Here is a 17,085-nt window from a genome sequence, read left to right on the forward strand (position 1 = left end):
AGTGAGAGACAGAGTTGAAGTACGACACCCAAGAGAATAGATTGAATGAGTGTAACCTGAAAGTACAAAGTACAACCCTTAAACCTTAGGGTTGTAGGGGTGTTCACACCCGACACACACTAAGTGCCCAAATGTGTGTAACATAAGCACATAAGTACATACGACAATAAGACCATAAGTCTGGGAGAAAAAACCTCTCCTACCAAGAGTAAAAAGTGCCCCAGTGTCCTACTGATCACCGACACTCCCATATGAGCGTAGGCGTAAGTAAGGTGTGAGTCAAATACCCAACAAACCCCCCTGGAGTGAAGAGTGATCAAGAGTACAAGGATCATCCGCCACCAAAGGATATCAAATTTAAAGCATCTCGAAATGCTTCAAATTTGTCACGATGGAGAGCTTTGGTGAAGATGTCTGCCACATTACTGGTGGTAGGACAATAGACAAGGCTGATATCACCTGTATGTAAGCCTCTCTCTAACAAAGTGATAGTGAATCTCAATGTGTTTCGTGCGAGCATGAAACACTGGGTTCCGTGCCACTGCAATGGCACTCTGACTGTCAGTGAACAAAGGAGTAGGCTCAGTAACAGGTACATCCAAATCAGCTAGCAAACGTCTAAGCCATACGCATTCAACTGTGGTAGTGAAAGCTGCCTTGTATTCAGCTTCACATGACGATGTGGCAACAGTGGATTGTTTCTTGCTAAGCCAAGAAATGCAAGAAGAGCCAAGAAAGAAACAATTGCCACTAGTGGAGTGATGTGTATCATAATCACCAGCCCAATCAGAATCACTGTAAGCATGTAACTGCAGTGGTCCCCCCTTGGCATAAAGCAACCCAAGAGAACGAGTACCCTGCAAGTAGCGAAAAACACGCTTGACAGCTTGCCAATGTGACATACGTGGCTGATGCATATACCTGCTCAAAGCTGAAACTGCAAACTGTATGTCCGGCCTAGTATTGCATAGATAGATAAGACATCCAACTGCAGGAGCATATGTATGTATATCAAACAAATCATTGTCATCATGTAATGACAGTTTCAATCCAGGTTCCATGGAAGTACAAATTGGCTTGCAATCCTGTAAGCCAAACTTCTCAAGAAGCTACCCAATATACCTTGACTGTGATAGCCCAATACCTCGAGCATTATGTATGAACTGGATGCCCAAGTAGTAATGCAAAACTCCCAAGTCAGACATGTCAAAAATTTGCTACAAATTTTGTTTGAATGCTGAAATCTGATCAGCATGTGTTCCAGTGAGCAAAAGGTCATCAACATAAAGACATAAAATCAGCATAGATCCCCCTTCTTTACATATGTAAAGGGTAGACTCAGATGAGCTGTCTAGAAACCCCTGACCAAGCAAGAAAGCATATATTTTTTCATACCAAGCTCTAGGAGCTTGTTTCAAACCATATAGTGCCTTTTTGAGTTTGCATACCAAATGTTCTGAGCCTTCAACTGCAAAACCAATGGGCTGCTGTACACAAACTTCCTCCTGAAGTTCGCCATGTAAAAATGCAGTCTTGATATCTAGCTGATGCACTGTCCAACCCTAATTTGCAGCCAAAGCAATCATAGACCTGATGGTCGTCATACGGGAAGTAGGAGCAAATGTCTCCTCATAATCAATGCCCTTTTTCTGTGCGTAGCCTTTAGCTACCAGCCGTGCCTTGTATTTAGCAATGGATCCATCTGCTTTTCTTTTCAATTTGTAGACCCATTTCGTTCCAATGCTTTCTTTCCAAATGGCAAGGACACCAAATCCCAACTTTGATTCTTAGTAATAGAATCTAATTCAGCTTGCATAGCTGCCATCCAATGCACACTGTGTTGTGCATCCTCATAACATTCAGGCTCTTTATTATCAAAAGTACTTGCTGCCATAATAAACTCCATGATATGTGCTGAATCATGCAAACGAGTTTGCCTTCTAGTACGACCAGCCATGGGTGCATCCAAAGGACTATCTTGCATAGTCTGCAAATACCATCTAGGTAACTGTCTAGCATCCTGACTGTGTGCAAGCTCTTGCTGAATTTCAGTTTCAGCATGATGCTGAATATTTCGATCAGCCAATGGCTGAATTTCTGCACTTTCCATAGGAGCAGCTGGCTGAACATTAGGTTCATTTTCTGAACCTCCAGCTGAATCACCAAAAGTAATGGGCAGCAGCCCTTCAAAAACATCACGGGCAGCCTGATATGTGTCCAAACCAGCCAAGGATAATTCTGATTTTTCATCAAAAACAACATCCCTGTTGACAAAAACCTTCTTTGTAACGGGATCATAGAGTCTGTAGCCTTTGCTCTCATTGCTATATCCCATAAAAATGCACTTAACAGCCTTGTTGTCCAATTTTTTTCTAAGTACCTGTGGAATATGGGCATAGGCAAGACACCCAAAGGTACGAAAGTGACCAACAGAAGGTTTACGGCTGTTCCAAGCCTCAAATGGTGTGATGGTCTTCAAGGCTTTGGTAGGGCATCTGTTCAAAATATGGCAAGCAGACATGACTACTTCCATCCAAAAACTATGAGGCAAGCTCTTTGCCTTCAGCATACATCTGGCCATCTCCATGAGTGACGGATTCTTCCTCTCTGCTACCCCATTCTGCTGTGGAGTATAAGCTGTAGTATACTGATGGACTATGCCCTTCTGCTGCAAAAAAGAATTCAGCATAGAGGACATGTATTTCCCCCCTCGGTCCGAATGGAGAGTCTTAATCTTGCATCTAGACTGATTTTCAACAAGTGCACTGAAAGCCAAAAATGCATCATACACTTCTGACTTCTTTTTCAAACAGTAGACCCAGCAAAAACGTGTAAAGTCATCAATGAATGTCACAAAATAATAACAACCCCCCAATGACATGGTCTGCATAGGCCCACAAACATCTGAATGCACCAACTGCAATCTGGTTGTTGCTCTGAAAGCAACATCACGAGGAAATGAAAACCGATGCATTTTCCCCAAAATGCATCCCTCGCATAAGTGCTTAGGAGGTCTCTTCAAGAGAGGTAAGCCATCCAGCATCTGAGTACGTTGCAAAAGCATCAAGCTGCCAAAGTTTACATGCCCCAAACGAGCATGCCATAACTCCGCCTGTATCATAGCAGGAGTAAGAGTGGATGTCAAGTATGCTGACTGATCTACTGAAAGAGCATCCAACTCATATAAACCATGACACAAAGATCCTGTCAAGACCAAAGTCATGCATTCTTTTTCTCTAACCATGCAACGGTCATCATCAAAGGTGACCTGCAAACCACAACGTGCCAAAGAAGAAATAGAAAGAAAATTCTTCTTGATTCCAGGCACAAACAAAGCATCCTGCAGGCGGAGAATAGAGCCATCAATGGCTGTGAGCTGAATCTCCCCAATACCACGAACAGGGTATGATGCATTATTTGCACACTGTACCGATTTCGCAACGGGAGGTGTACTAACTGAAGCAAACAAATCTCTGCGAGATGTAATATGTCTAGAAGCACCACTGTCAAAGAACCAAGTGTCAACATCCTCTGTAGAGCTAAGTGCTCTATCGGCCCAAGAGATGTCATAACTGCAAGTGTAAAAACAATAGTCCCTGTCCACAACAAAGGACGTGGACTCACTAGCAGTGGAAGGAGTAGTAGAAACAGACATTCCTGACTCCTTCTTCTCTTTGGCAATGCGCTTCCTGCACTCAGTGATATACTGGCCAGGCTTCTTAGAATAATGATATTTTCCTTTTTTTGCTTGCGTCCCCCCTTGTGTCTGATTTTGCGATGTGCCCGAAGTGCCAGAACTCTGTGGAGCATTTTTCACCTTGCTGTTTTTGCCTTTCTGTCTTGCCACAAAAGCCTGCTCAGAGACTATAGCATCCACACCACTATTTTTCCGTTGTTGCTCCTCCTCTAGAAGCAAACTAACCAGCTGAATAAAAGTGAGTGGGTGCTCAGCAATCCTCATGGTGAGGCTCAATGCAGTATGAAAAGACAAGTACGAAGGAGGTAAGCAATTCAAGGTGGTGGATATCAACTGTGCATCCGAAAAATACTCATCTACATTCATGAGTTGCTCCCTCAAGTCCTGAATCTTATTTAAGTGATCCTGCATAGAATCACCTTCATGCATCTTCAGAGTTTCCAACTCTTTCTTTAAGAAAGAGATCCGAGTCTCATTCTTTCCTGCAAGCATATGCTCCAAAGTCAACCATGCATCTCGTGAAGAAGATGCCGAACGGATATGAGGTATGATGGACCGCTGAACTGCCAGAGCAATCAGCGACAAGGCCTGTGCTTTTTGAGTTGCAGTTCTTGGAGGAAGTGGCTGAGGTGGAGCGGGCTGAGGTCCTCGTTGTCCACGTGCGCCATGGGGGGGAGGAGTAACGGGAGCTACAACTCCCAGTCGAGTTTCCTCTCCACTGACATAATCCCATAAATTCTTGGCCACTAATACATTCTTCATCATGAATGACCAAAGGGAATAGTTGTTTCCGTCCAGTCTGTCTTCCTTGGATACATACGTAAAGACATCACCTCCCTGATTTGCCATGATGACAAATTTCCAAAGACAAAATGAGCAATGTCAAAGCAGTATGAACTGGAAACCTGCAAATTTCCAGAAATTGCAGCAAACACGTTTCTGCAATTAATGTCAAGGGCGTACTCTGTCAGAAAACTGTCTTTTAATGCACGCTTCCCAAGGTGCAAACAGTGCACTGCAACACTGTTATCTCAAAATCCCCAAAATTTTTTGCCAAAATTTCTGTCAAAACAGTCTTTCTGTGACTGTACGAGCAGTTCAAATGCAACTGTCCACAAAATACACAAAAGCCCCAAAATTTCTGATGATCCAGTCCAGAAATTTGCATGAAATTTATCCCCCACCTGTTCTATGCTGCGCGTATGAACCTCCTCTTCCAGAGGTGTGTTTTGGGCTGAAATTAAAAAAAAATTGTTTAAAAATGTACCTAACGTGGAGCAGGCTGACGAGCAGAGTGGCGTGTGCTGGTCAGACGGCCGGGCGAACAGTCGCGAGCAGAGCTGACGTGGAGGTTTCAAACGGCGGGCAGGACAGTCGTGTGGCAGGTCGTCTAGCGGGCGGACTGGCTGACGTGAAGCTGGCCAACGTTTGACGGATAGGATGACAGGCGGCGCAGGACAGTCGTGTGGCAGGTCATCTGGCGGGCGGATTGGCTGACGTGGAGCTGCTGGACAGTCGCGAGCTGTGGGTTGACTCGGGCAGCGCTGAGGAACAGCGTGCTGGTGAAGCTGCGTTGGCGGGCTGTAACGCGGGCAGACTGACGACAAGGTGGCGCCTGACTGCTGACGAGACTAACGATGCGCTGGAGACAAGTTGCGTGGAGCTGTGCGCTGGCGGCCTGGAGCAGAACTGGCGTGGGCTGCAGACTGCAGACTTGCACACTGCAGGCAGAAGCTGAGTTCAGAGCTGTGCTCTGATACCAAATGTGAGATGGGAGGATCGAGGTAAAGCTGGGATTCAGTAGACAGTGTGAGAGTGAGAGACAGAGTTGAAGCACGACCCCCAAGAGAATAGATTGAATGAGTGTAACTTGAAAGTACAAAGTACAACCCTTAAACCTTAGGGTTGTAGGGGGTGTTCACACCCGACACACACTAAGTGCCCAAATGTGTGTAACATAAGCACATAAGTACATACGACAATAAGATCATAAGTCTGGGGGAAAAAACCTCTCCTACCGAGAGTAAAAAGTGCCCCAGTGTCCTACTGATCACTGACACTCCCATATGAGCATAGGCGTAAGTAAGGCGTGAGTCAAATACCCAACAAAAATTAGATTTAGGGCAGGTAGAAGAATGACTCATGAGTTATGACTTATGAGTCCCGAGTCCTAAGTCATGACAACTTACAATTAATCTAGATTGAAAGATTCTAAAAATAACAGATTGAAACACAAAATGAATAATGAACTATAAACTGAAATTTAATATTTAAATCTTGATCTTGGTTGCATTTCGTCCATGGACAAATCCACATAGTACAATCTGTCCAATCAGATCAAATATGTATAATCCATCCAGTTTTCGTCCATTTTTTGGGAATTGGTGTTCAAAGAAAAGCTATTTTTTGCTTTACCCTTTTTGTCTTTTTCCTCATTGACGTTTATCTATACCTCACCACCTTTTTTTTTACCTCTTTTATAAGCTTCTCTACTCCTGTTTCTCCTCCATCCACTTTTCTCTACCTCTACATCCTCCTCTTCCTCTTGTGTCTCATACCCTGGGTAGCTCTATTTCTATTTCCTCTTCCTTTTCCTCCTTTTCCTTCCCTTCCCCTTCCCTTGCCTCTATCTATATCTCTATATTCTTTACCGCTATTACAACGCCTAAGCCTGTTCATGAAGACTTTGCATTGCACATAGCTCACCTTAAGTCTTAGCCTTAAGTTTTTTTTTGTATCTACTACTTTTTGTACTTGCCACTTGGGACTTGTGACTTGCTATACTATGAACCATGAATCATGATCAATCATTGCAGCTATCTTCTTTTTTGTTAGATATGCTCAATACCCCACCCTCGTAAAGTGCCACCAATGATCCATGGTGCTCAAAGTTGTAAGGCCCCCATTATGATCAGAAGCCATGTGTGAGCACGGATATTGGTTGGGTCTTGACTTATATGTCAAAGGAGGTCTAACTAACCAGATGGCAAAAAGGTAATCTTTGCAGATCTAGCCTTTGGGTTAGATAGAGTAGTTATGATCGTAGCAACTTGAGATACAATGCATCGAGTTGCAGGGTATGGAAGTTATCAGGGACTCCTCCAAAGCCATAATATTCCGCGGCCGACTAGGGAAGATTCATAAATAATATGGTCGGACATGCCGACCAAACTACCTTTTTGAGCCATAAAAGAAAGATCTCTCTAAAGCCATCATCAATCTTTCTTTCATCTTGTTAAAGTTCTTCCAGCTACCCTTAAGCTCTTTGCCTATCATCTGTTTAGATCGCCATCTAAGCTTCACACTGGAAGCACACAGGTAGATAGAGTCATCTTTGTATCAGTTTATTTGAAATTAAAGCAATTTTTTTTCTTCTCATATTTACTATGTGTTCTCTACTCCTTGCTCAGATTTTGTCTACTATGCCATGTAATTTCTACATGGTATTAGAGGCGAGGGGGACTTTGAGAAGTGAAGAGTACACGAGAGGCAAGGGATTTAATTGCGAAGAGGAGAAATGTCGTAAGTTGCATCAAGTAGCAGTGTTGGTGTATCAGGTGGTGCTGTACTCGTAATTCAAACACTGAGGATTCGTCCACCAACATTCAGCGAAGGTAAGTTAAATGGTACAAACTACACTTTGTGGAAGTTTAAAATCACAACTATCCTTGATTCTTATGAGCTTCTAGAGATGGTGCTAGGGACTGGTCCATAACCACAACCCACCCCTGACCCATCAAATTCAAGTATTATGATTCCTCCTAATGTAGATATTCTACAAGCTTGGAAACAAAGAAACACAGATGAATTGTATGCCTTAGTTACAAGTTGTTATGACAACATTTTGATCTTGATTTAGCATATAACCAAGGCATCAGAGGCTTGAAACGTACTGAGAAGTCAGTAGACGACGTGCAAAATCAAACAAGTATTTAGAACTTTCAACTAATAGTAAAGAAGTTTACTGAAGGAGAGACAGATGAAACATTCATCACCTGGATCAAGAATCTGCACAACCAGATGGCTGGCACTAGGATACAAAAGATTAGTGAGGAGCTACCTTAGAGATGTCTTCGGATTGTCCACCAAAGTTTAATGGATTGGTAACTTCCCTAAATACTCAGGTGAAACCTCAAGCTTTGACATTTGAGGAATTTTGTGTACTACTAATGGAGGAGTTGTGGCCTAAAGCCTGAGAAGATAGCAGCAGTGGAGATGTTGCATTCTCCAGCAATGCGAAACGCAAAGGTGATTTTTCTAATTTCTCTACCAACAATGACAAAAAGAGTAAGGTTGACAAGAAAAAGTTTCAAGGAGAGTGCTTCTATTACAAGAAGAAAAAACATGTAATTGCAGATTGTCTTGTCAAGAAGACAGATGAAAAGAATGGCACCGTGAACACTAAAGGGAAAGACAGAGCCAATACGGCTGAAATACAGTTGGAGTTATTCATGGTGACCATTGAGAAAGTGTGTTTCTCAACACAAGAAATATCTACTGCTAACTCATGGGTATTGGATAGTGGTGTCTCCCATCACATGACCAACAAGAAAGGTCTATGAAGCCTCTACAAGAATCCATCATTGTGATAGTTGGGAATGATGTAAAATGCCCTGTTGAGGATACAAGTACTATTTCACTCGCTATTACAAATGGTGAACTCAAAAATCTTTCAAATGTATTGTATGTTTCAGAGATTAAGAGAAATCTACTATCAGTTGCTTCTATAATTGATCTAGGCCATGAGATGAGGTTTACTAATACAGGTGCAGCATGACAGTGTTAGCAAAGTTGTCGACAAAGAAGAAAGGAGGAACAACTTGTATGAGGTAAGTGCTCTTACAACCACCGCTGGTGTGGATACAAGTAAACTTTGGCATGAAAGATTTGGTCGCATTGGTTTTGTAGTGTTAAAGGAGATGCATAAGCAAGATATGTTTGCTCACCTATCAACAATAATTGAAATGTAGGAACTATGTGAAGGTTGTATGATGGGTAAGCAACAGAGAAAGGCATTTCCATATGAAAATAACAATAGAGCAAAGGCTCCTCTAGAGGTGGTCCATGCTGACTTGTGTGATAAAATGTCTACAAAAGACTTGGGAGGATCTTCTTATTTGATGTTGATCGTCGACGACTACAATAGGAAGATGTGGGTGTACTTCCTTGATGATAAAGCTCAAGCTTTTGATAAGTTTAAAAAATGGCTAAAACTTGTTAAGAATGAAACAAGATAAAGTGTGAAGACTTTTTGGCATTGCTAAGGCTTAGTAGCTACCAATGGTACATTCACTAATTCGTGTACTCTCAGAAGGTACATTAGGCCAAGCTATCCTCTGGCCCAGTTTTATTAGCAATGTGTACTAATGCTTTGGGTTGGGTGGTGCAAAATGAGCTGTGAACAAAGGTAAAATCAATAGGATTAAGCTACTTGATGATTCTCAAATGGTGCTGAATTTATTTATTGATGATACTAACATATTGTGAAAAATGATGGGACATCAATTAGAAACGTTTGGAACTGCTTGAATATCTTATGTATGGCCTTTGGCTGTAGGATAAATCATAACAAAACATGTATGAGGAGTCTAATCAAGCTTCCACCCCCTTTCTTGGTTGATCGATCAAGGCTACAAAATCACCACCATCACCACAACAACAATAGTCAACAACCCAAACTACCACCAACAACAACAACCACGCAAAAAAAAAAAGTGCTTGTTTTTTTGTACGAATTCGTACGGTACGGTACGGTACGAACCATATAGTACGAACCAGTTCGTACCACGTACGAGTGCAACTATGGGGTGGCTGAAAGATATAATAGGACCAAAGGGATTAAATGTCAACTGATGACACCTCAGCGGAATGGCATTGTTGAACATCGAAATCACACCATTGTAGAATGATAAGGTGTATGCTTAAAGGCAAGGGATTGCTTAACCAGTTTTGGGGGAGAAGTTGTTAATATTGTTGTCTACATTCTCAGTCAGAGTTATACAAAGGCTCTTAAGGGCAAAACTCCTCATGAGACCTATTTTGGTAAGAAGCCATCTGTCTGATATTTTCAAATTTTGGATGTGAATGTTATGTACAAGTTCCAAAGAATAAGAGAAACAAATTAAATTCAAAAAGCACAAAATGTATCTTCTTGGGTTATAGTGATGAGCAAAAGGCTTACAAATTGTATGGCCAAGAGGTAAAGAAGATAATAGGGAGCCATGATGTGGTGTTCAAGGAGCAATGACATACAATGGAGGAGAAGAGAATAAGTTTTTTCACATTATTATCCGGTGAAGTAGTTCCCTATGAGCCTATCCCAAGAATTGTCACTATTCTCATGGAGAAGAAAGTATCATCTTCAGATGATAAAACAAAAGTTCACCAACCTGCAATTATGCCATTAGAAAAGCCATTGCCGCGATGGTTGAAGTAGCTCTATGATCGCAATAATCCTATGTCTACCACAATTGAGGAAAGGTAGATGGACGAAGGAGGTCTTTAAGAATAGAGGAGCAAAAAAAGGCTTCTACTTACACAGTCAATATAGCTTTGATAGTTAAGATTATGAGAGAAGTAAATGAGCTAGTAGACTTGGAAGAAGCACTTGCCAATCTAGCATGGAGAGCAACTATGCAAGCTGAGTTTAACAGCGTAATGAAAAATGACAGTTGGGAGCTAGTGGATCAGCCCAAGAAAAGAGGAAGATTATTGGCACCAAGTGGGTCTGGAAGGTAAAGTACAAGGTTGATGGTAGCTTGGAAAAGTACAAAGCCAGTTTAGTTGCATAGAAATGACCGTTATTCCAGTGGCGGCTCATAATGAGTAGCTAGTTTACCAAATGGATGTCAAATCCATAGTTACCTGGAACGGGGAACGGGAACGGGAACGGGACCCCCTGGAACGGGGGGAACGTCCAAGGTCAGGGAACGGGAATGGAGGGAACGGCACATGTCTTAAGTGCCCCAAATATGCCCTGCATGACCCAAACTGCCCCAAACAATGTCCCTCTAATTGCCCCAATACCCGTCAATGCATGAAATTGACCCAAATGTCCCAACATTGACTCGATTACCCCCATAGCTCCAAATTGCCTTGAATTGCCCCAATTATCCCAAGTTCCCTTGAAATTAGACAATATAAATAGATGAATACCTTGGAATTGAGGATCGACTGAAATTTGATTCTGATTTGCAAGAGTTGATAATGCATCAAATTTGAACTTTGCATAGACTCCTAATTAGATTGTGGGTTGTCTTGACACTTTGAATCTTCAATCCGAGAGAGAGAGAGAGAGATTAGTGTGTGCACATTAAACAATGGAGATGGGTGAATATGTGGTAGGACTATGACCCAAGTTTTTTAAAAAAAAAACAAGAAAAAACGTCAATTTTCAGTAAACAAGCCTGGAATGGCCGTTCCAAACAGGGAACGGCAGGGGGAACAGCAGGGAATGGTAGGGAACAACAAGGGAATGGCAGGGAACGTTCCTTGGCCGTTTCACCTCCTTGGAGGGTTTGGAACGCGTCAGGCCGTTCCTACAGGCCGGAACGGCCGTTCCCTGTTTCTATGGTCAAATCAACATTTTTGAATGGATACCTCAAGTAGGAGGTGCACATGGTTCAACCACTAGGGTTTGAGACCTCCTATTTTGAGAAGAAAGTCTGTAAGTTGAAGAAGGCATTGTGTGGGCTAAAACAAGCCCCTAGAGTATGGTACCATCATATAGATAAATTATTTTTGGGTTTGAATTTCAAAATATGTCTTAGATACTAAGTTATATGTTTACAGGGACGGTGAAAAGTCTGTAGTGATTATTCTATATGCGGAGGATCTTCTTATTACTTGTGACTATGAAGATATGATCTATCAGACTCGAAAGGCTTGAGCTTTGAGTTTGAAATAATAGACTTGGACTAGTTGCATTATTATTTGGGGATTGAAGTCTGGCAAGAGCTTGGTAAAATCTTCATCTCTCAAGGAAGTATTCATGGGAGATTTTAAAAGCATTTGGCATGACCGAGTGTAAGGAGATAGCTACAACTATGGAGGTCAATGTGAAGTTATCCATTGACGATACATCAGTACTAGCAGACATTGGGAGGTACAAGAGGTTGGTTGGCAATCTCATCTACTTGTGTAACATGAGGCCAGATATCAATTTTGCTATTGGGGTTTTGAGCAGGTTCTCAAACAAACCCCGAGAAAGTCATTGGAAAGCTTGGATGCGGTTGCTCATATACTTGAAGGGAACTCTTGACTATGGTATCACCTACAGTTCCGGAAGTGCTCTTGTGGGAAGCTGTGATTGAGATTGGGTAGGTAACAATGATTCCAAGAAATTAGTTTGTGGATATTGTTTCTCTTTAAGTTCAAGAATTTTCTCTTTGACTTGTAAGAAGTAACCAACTATGGCATTGTTTTCTACTGAAGCAGAGTATAAGGCAGATTGCTTTGCTACATGTGAAGTAGTATGGTTAAGGAGGATCCTATCCTATGGCATATGGGAGTACAAGATGAAGATCCAACGGTGCTAAGATGATGTAGCAATCCGAATTGCATCGCCATTGCCAAAAATCCAATTTTTCATGCATGCACCAAACACATTGAGATCTAGTATCACTATGTGCGTGACTTGATCAAGGATGGGATAGTAGAGTTGGTCTACTGTCCAACGGAGGAGAATGGAGCAGATATCTTTACCAAAGCTCTTATGAAGGATCTCCTTCGAATTCATCTTTAGAGACCTGGTGTTGGGCAGAGAATGCAGTTCACCTACGGGTGGTGGATATTGAGAGGGGGTGTTAGATATTCTCAATCCCCCACCTCATAAGGTGCCACCAATGATCCATGGTGCTCAAGGTTTTAAGGACCCCATTATGAGAAGCCATGTGTGAGCATGGTTGGGTCTTGACTTGTATGTTAGATGAGGTCTAAGCATAGTTGCATTCGTACTACGTATGGACTAGTTCGTACCATACGGTTTGTACCGTACTGTACGGTACGTATCTGTACCAATTCATACAAAACAATAGGCTATTTTTTGCCTATAAAGACTAGACCACACTATCTTTTTACTCCTAAGCCTTATGTTTATTATCATAATTTCAAGTCTCTCTCACTCTCTCTCTCCCCCAACTTCCAAGATGAGTATGTAATTTCAAGAGCATCCCTCCCCCCCCTCTCTCTCTCTCCAAATTGCCAGGCCTCTCTCTCTCTCGCACACGCACACACACACACACGATAAAGAGCCTCTTTGTCCATCCACCCTACACTTTGCTTTGTTGGATGATGTATTACATATACACTCCCATCTATCTTCTAAAAGCGCGTTGCGCATGTTGTGCATGAGGTTTTACCTTGTTACCTCCATGTATTCATCCGATTAACTCAAGTGACATTGCTATTTTAGCTCTAAACATGTGTTCTATTATCTATAATCCAAAATAACTGAGTTTTTTATTTTTTTTTCATACTAATATCGTATTGTGTCTTATAAAATCATAAGGTACCAATTAGTACCGTATTTTATCGTACTGTATCATATCATACCTTTCGTACTTGAAAACTGTGGGTCTAAGTGACGAGATAGCAAAAAGGTGATCTTTGTGGATCTAGCCTTTGGGTTAGATAGAGTAGTTATGTTAGTAGTAACTCGAGGCACAATGCATCGAGTTGCCAAGTGTGGGAGCTATGAGGGGCTAGGAATATTCCACAATATGGTTGGGTATGCTAAGCAAACTGCCTTCCCAGTCTATAAAAGGAAGACCTCTCTAATGCCATCGTCAATCTATCTTTCACCCAATCAAAGTTCTTCTAGCTATCGTTAAGTTCTTCGCCTATCATCTGTCTAGATCGTCATCTAAGCTTCATAGTGGAAGTGTAGGGGTGCATAGAGCCATCTTTGTATCAGTTTGTTTGAAATTAAAGCAGTTTGTGTTCTTCTCATATTCGCTATGTGTTCTCTACATATAGTCCATGATGATGGTGACAATGTTATATATATATATATATATATGCCGCCCGGGTTTTGCATTCATAGATATTCAGTGCTATTCGCAGTCTTTACAGGATACACTCCCCTTGGGATTAAATCCAAGAACCACGATGGATGTGACTGGTGGGATTAAAATCCAGGAACCATGATGGATGTGACTATTGTATTGTTGTGAGGCAAACATGATATAGCAATTACTCCCGAGCCCTATACCAAATGCTACCATAAAAACTCCCCTCCCTAGAACTAATGCTACTGGAGGTGATCTTGCCAAAAATTCATTGCTGCCAACTGGTGGCACTCTCTTAACTAGCTAATCTACTGCAAAACGGGTGACGCTAGCAGCTTTTGGCCAACTGATTAGCCCCACTAATTATGATAGTGCCTTCTATCACAAATGCCGATACTTTTATACCACCAGAATGGCCGGCTTTGACAGTCCATTGTGACATTTATGTTGGAAAGCAACTGACACCTTCATGCCTTTCATGCTCTTAGAATCGGCATGCCCCACAGTATTGGTTATGGTGGCCACATTCGGCCACTTAAGATCTGTACTGACCAGCAAGCTACTCATGCCACACTTGCTGGCGAATGTGACCCTGTATCAAGCATGGCTTGTCAACACACTTGGCTGATTATGACAGTTGCAGCTGCTACAAGAGCCAATGCTAATGGGCCACTGAACTAACCGGGTGCCAGTCTTGCAAAGCATAATGCTGACACTGAGGCACCTTTCACACTTGCCATGCTAATATGAATTGGCTGGCCTCACAAATAGTGAAGAAGCCCCAGGTTACAGACCTGTAAGTGCAGGGACAGTCACAGAAGCATCATGGTGAGCCTGATAGATGGTATGCACAAGAGGACTTGCACCGGTAAAGTCTTTCTCCCATACAACCTATTGCTGCCCATGGTTGAATCCAGTGAGAAGCACCCATAATTTGAGCACCTGCAGTTGTGCATCAACATGACAGTAGTCTCAAATGGCTTTAAAGCATAGGAAAGATGTTAGGCCATCCAGAGCTCTTTTCTTGTGATTTCTCAGGCCTTTTTGGAGACAATCGTTGACATTTCATGCACTTATAGCAATGTAAGGAGATGATGTCTCCTCCGTCAGTGTTTAGGATGTACAAGAGACTACATTGTCAGCATGACTCAGATTTAGCAGTCTGCCTTTATGGACTGTGTTGGCCATAGAAAGATCTAGGCGAGCCTGTGTCTATCTATTAAGCCATTGTCTCATTTAGGCTTCTTACCACTTGAATAACTCATGATTCCGGCATTCAAGGCTTCATTTCCCTCAAGTACCTTACAAACCTATTATGGGAGTACCTCTATAGGTTGCAAGGATGGTGACCAAGGTCTCCAGCAAGCATCACCTGTACTTTTCACTTCTGCTGACTTGCTATGGGCCCTCAGATCCTTGCCAATGATGTAACATAGCCTTGGTTTCTCTTTTTTCCAAGATTCAACAGCCGGGAGGAGGCCTGGTAGACACCTATTGTTCAGTTTTGCAGACAAGGTTCAATGATTGGGATGGTTAAAGGCATCATCTCCTCTGCAAGAACAAGGTATATGGTCAGATATGGTGAAAGGGATGGCAACGAGGTTGCACTTCTGACACGTGCAACGCAGGTTTGTTTGCACTAGTCCTTACTAATCATCTACCTAGCCGGCTTGCAGGTAACAGGTGCAACCTCTTCATATCTTGTTATGTACTATCTTCTTTCGATACATGTCAGTAATTAGTCTTAGGACAACCCTATATACTTTGTTCTTCTCTACCTCATACATGGGATTTCAAAAGCAAGAACCCCTTTTCAAGTGGAGCTCCTGCTCTGACGTCATCAATGATGTCATCAGAAGCGCTAAAAGAAAGTGTTATCTCTTTGTCATCGATGATACATCAAAAACGCTAAAAAGTAAGTGTCCTCTCTTTTACCCCCCCCCCCCCCTCCCCCCCCCCCTGCAAAACTATAAATTGAGGGCTTGGGGATGACCAAGAAAGGAAAACAAGAGCAATCTTGACGAGGACGAGACGCTGATCGGGAAGGAGGAGATTCTATTCCATGAGACGAAGAGACATCATTCCATTCAACCTAAGGAAGGGGATACGCTGAAGGCCTCTCATCCTCTTCTACTCTAATGTGAGAAGAGAAGACACTGAAGAAATTTATCTTATTCTATCAATCCGGCTAGAACTTTATCTTATTCTATCATACCTCTACTCTTGTCCCTATTCTGTCTACTAGAGAGAGAGAAGACACTGAAGAACTTTATCTTATTCTATCATACTCCTTATTTCTTGCAATTTATTGGTAATCATTTTACTGTTTCTGCTTCATTGTAACACACGGGGGGGGGGGAGAGAGAGAGAGAGAGAGAGAGAGAGAGATGTGTGGTCCAACTGGCAAGGTGTTGCATGCTCGAAAGATCTCTGCTGGTCGTTGTGTATTCTGCACTACATGTGATAAAACATTGCTTCATCTTTTTGCCTCTTGTCCAGTTGCGTGACAGATCTGGTGTTTTATTTCTCTCATGTGGCTCTCGGTGACTCAGCTACGCATAACAGCCCGTTCATGGATTATGGGAAAGCTGCCCTCCATGCCTTCTTTGCATTCTGATTATTCCTGCCTATTCTAGTTCCCGGGATGGACTGCCTTGTGGCATATCAGGCGTACTCGAAATGCCTTTATTTTTTATTCGGTCTCGGGCATCCATGGCCATGTGGCCCATATTCAAGGTTTAGTGCTATGGCAAATTTCTTCTATGATATCAGCTGACCTCGTTCTTCCTGACATTGCTGCTCCCTAGCTGGCTGTTGTTTGTTCTACACCAGCAGTGTGATTTTCTCTTTGTGTTGATGTCCTGATAGTCTTTCCTCACTTTCTTGGAGGACCTGATGATCTGTTGTAACAGAATGCAAGAGATTTAGTGAGAATGCTGACCGGATGGTCTGATTTTTTTTTTTTTGAGAGAGAGAGTTCTAAGCCGACCTGATGGTCTGATGTAAAATATTTACTTAATTCAATTACCTTCACGAAAAAGAGAGAGAGGTGTAAATGCACTAAGTTTTATTATTGCATAGTCTCTTGTTGGCAAGACCTATTGTTGTTACTTGTTGGCACCCACCAAAGTCTAGATAAAACATTAATTTCTTATGAGCTGAACTGCTGGTTGTTTCTAGATGGATGCATTGGCAAGATAAATCATTGTTAAGAAAGAAGCTGAGTAGAATGGCATGATTAGGTTTAAAGATGATGGGAGATTTTGGCTATTGCTCACCAGTCAATTGTTTGTTCTTTTTGTCGTTTGCGATAATACTCCTGCATACCTAGAAATCATAAGTTGGTGTGGTCTAGGTTAGAGGAGAAATTGGGCAGCATAT

At 42.2% G+C, this 17,085-nt stretch overlaps 1 protein-coding gene across 3 annotated transcripts in view; it reads left to right on the forward strand.

Moving 5' to 3' along the window:
- Positions 1-17,085, forward strand: part of TOP3A (topoisomerase 3alpha) — a 155,990-nt gene that overhangs the window by 136,499 nt on the left and 2,406 nt on the right. The gene's annotated exons all lie outside the window — the stretch shown is intronic.

The sequence above is a fragment of the Lygodium microphyllum genome, chromosome 3, assembly GCF_053477565.2.
Source record: "Lygodium microphyllum isolate KBCC chromosome 3, Lygodium_microphyllum_v1.1.10, whole genome shotgun sequence".
NCBI classification, from domain to species: Eukaryota; Viridiplantae; Streptophyta; class Polypodiopsida; order Schizaeales; family Lygodiaceae; genus Lygodium; species Lygodium microphyllum.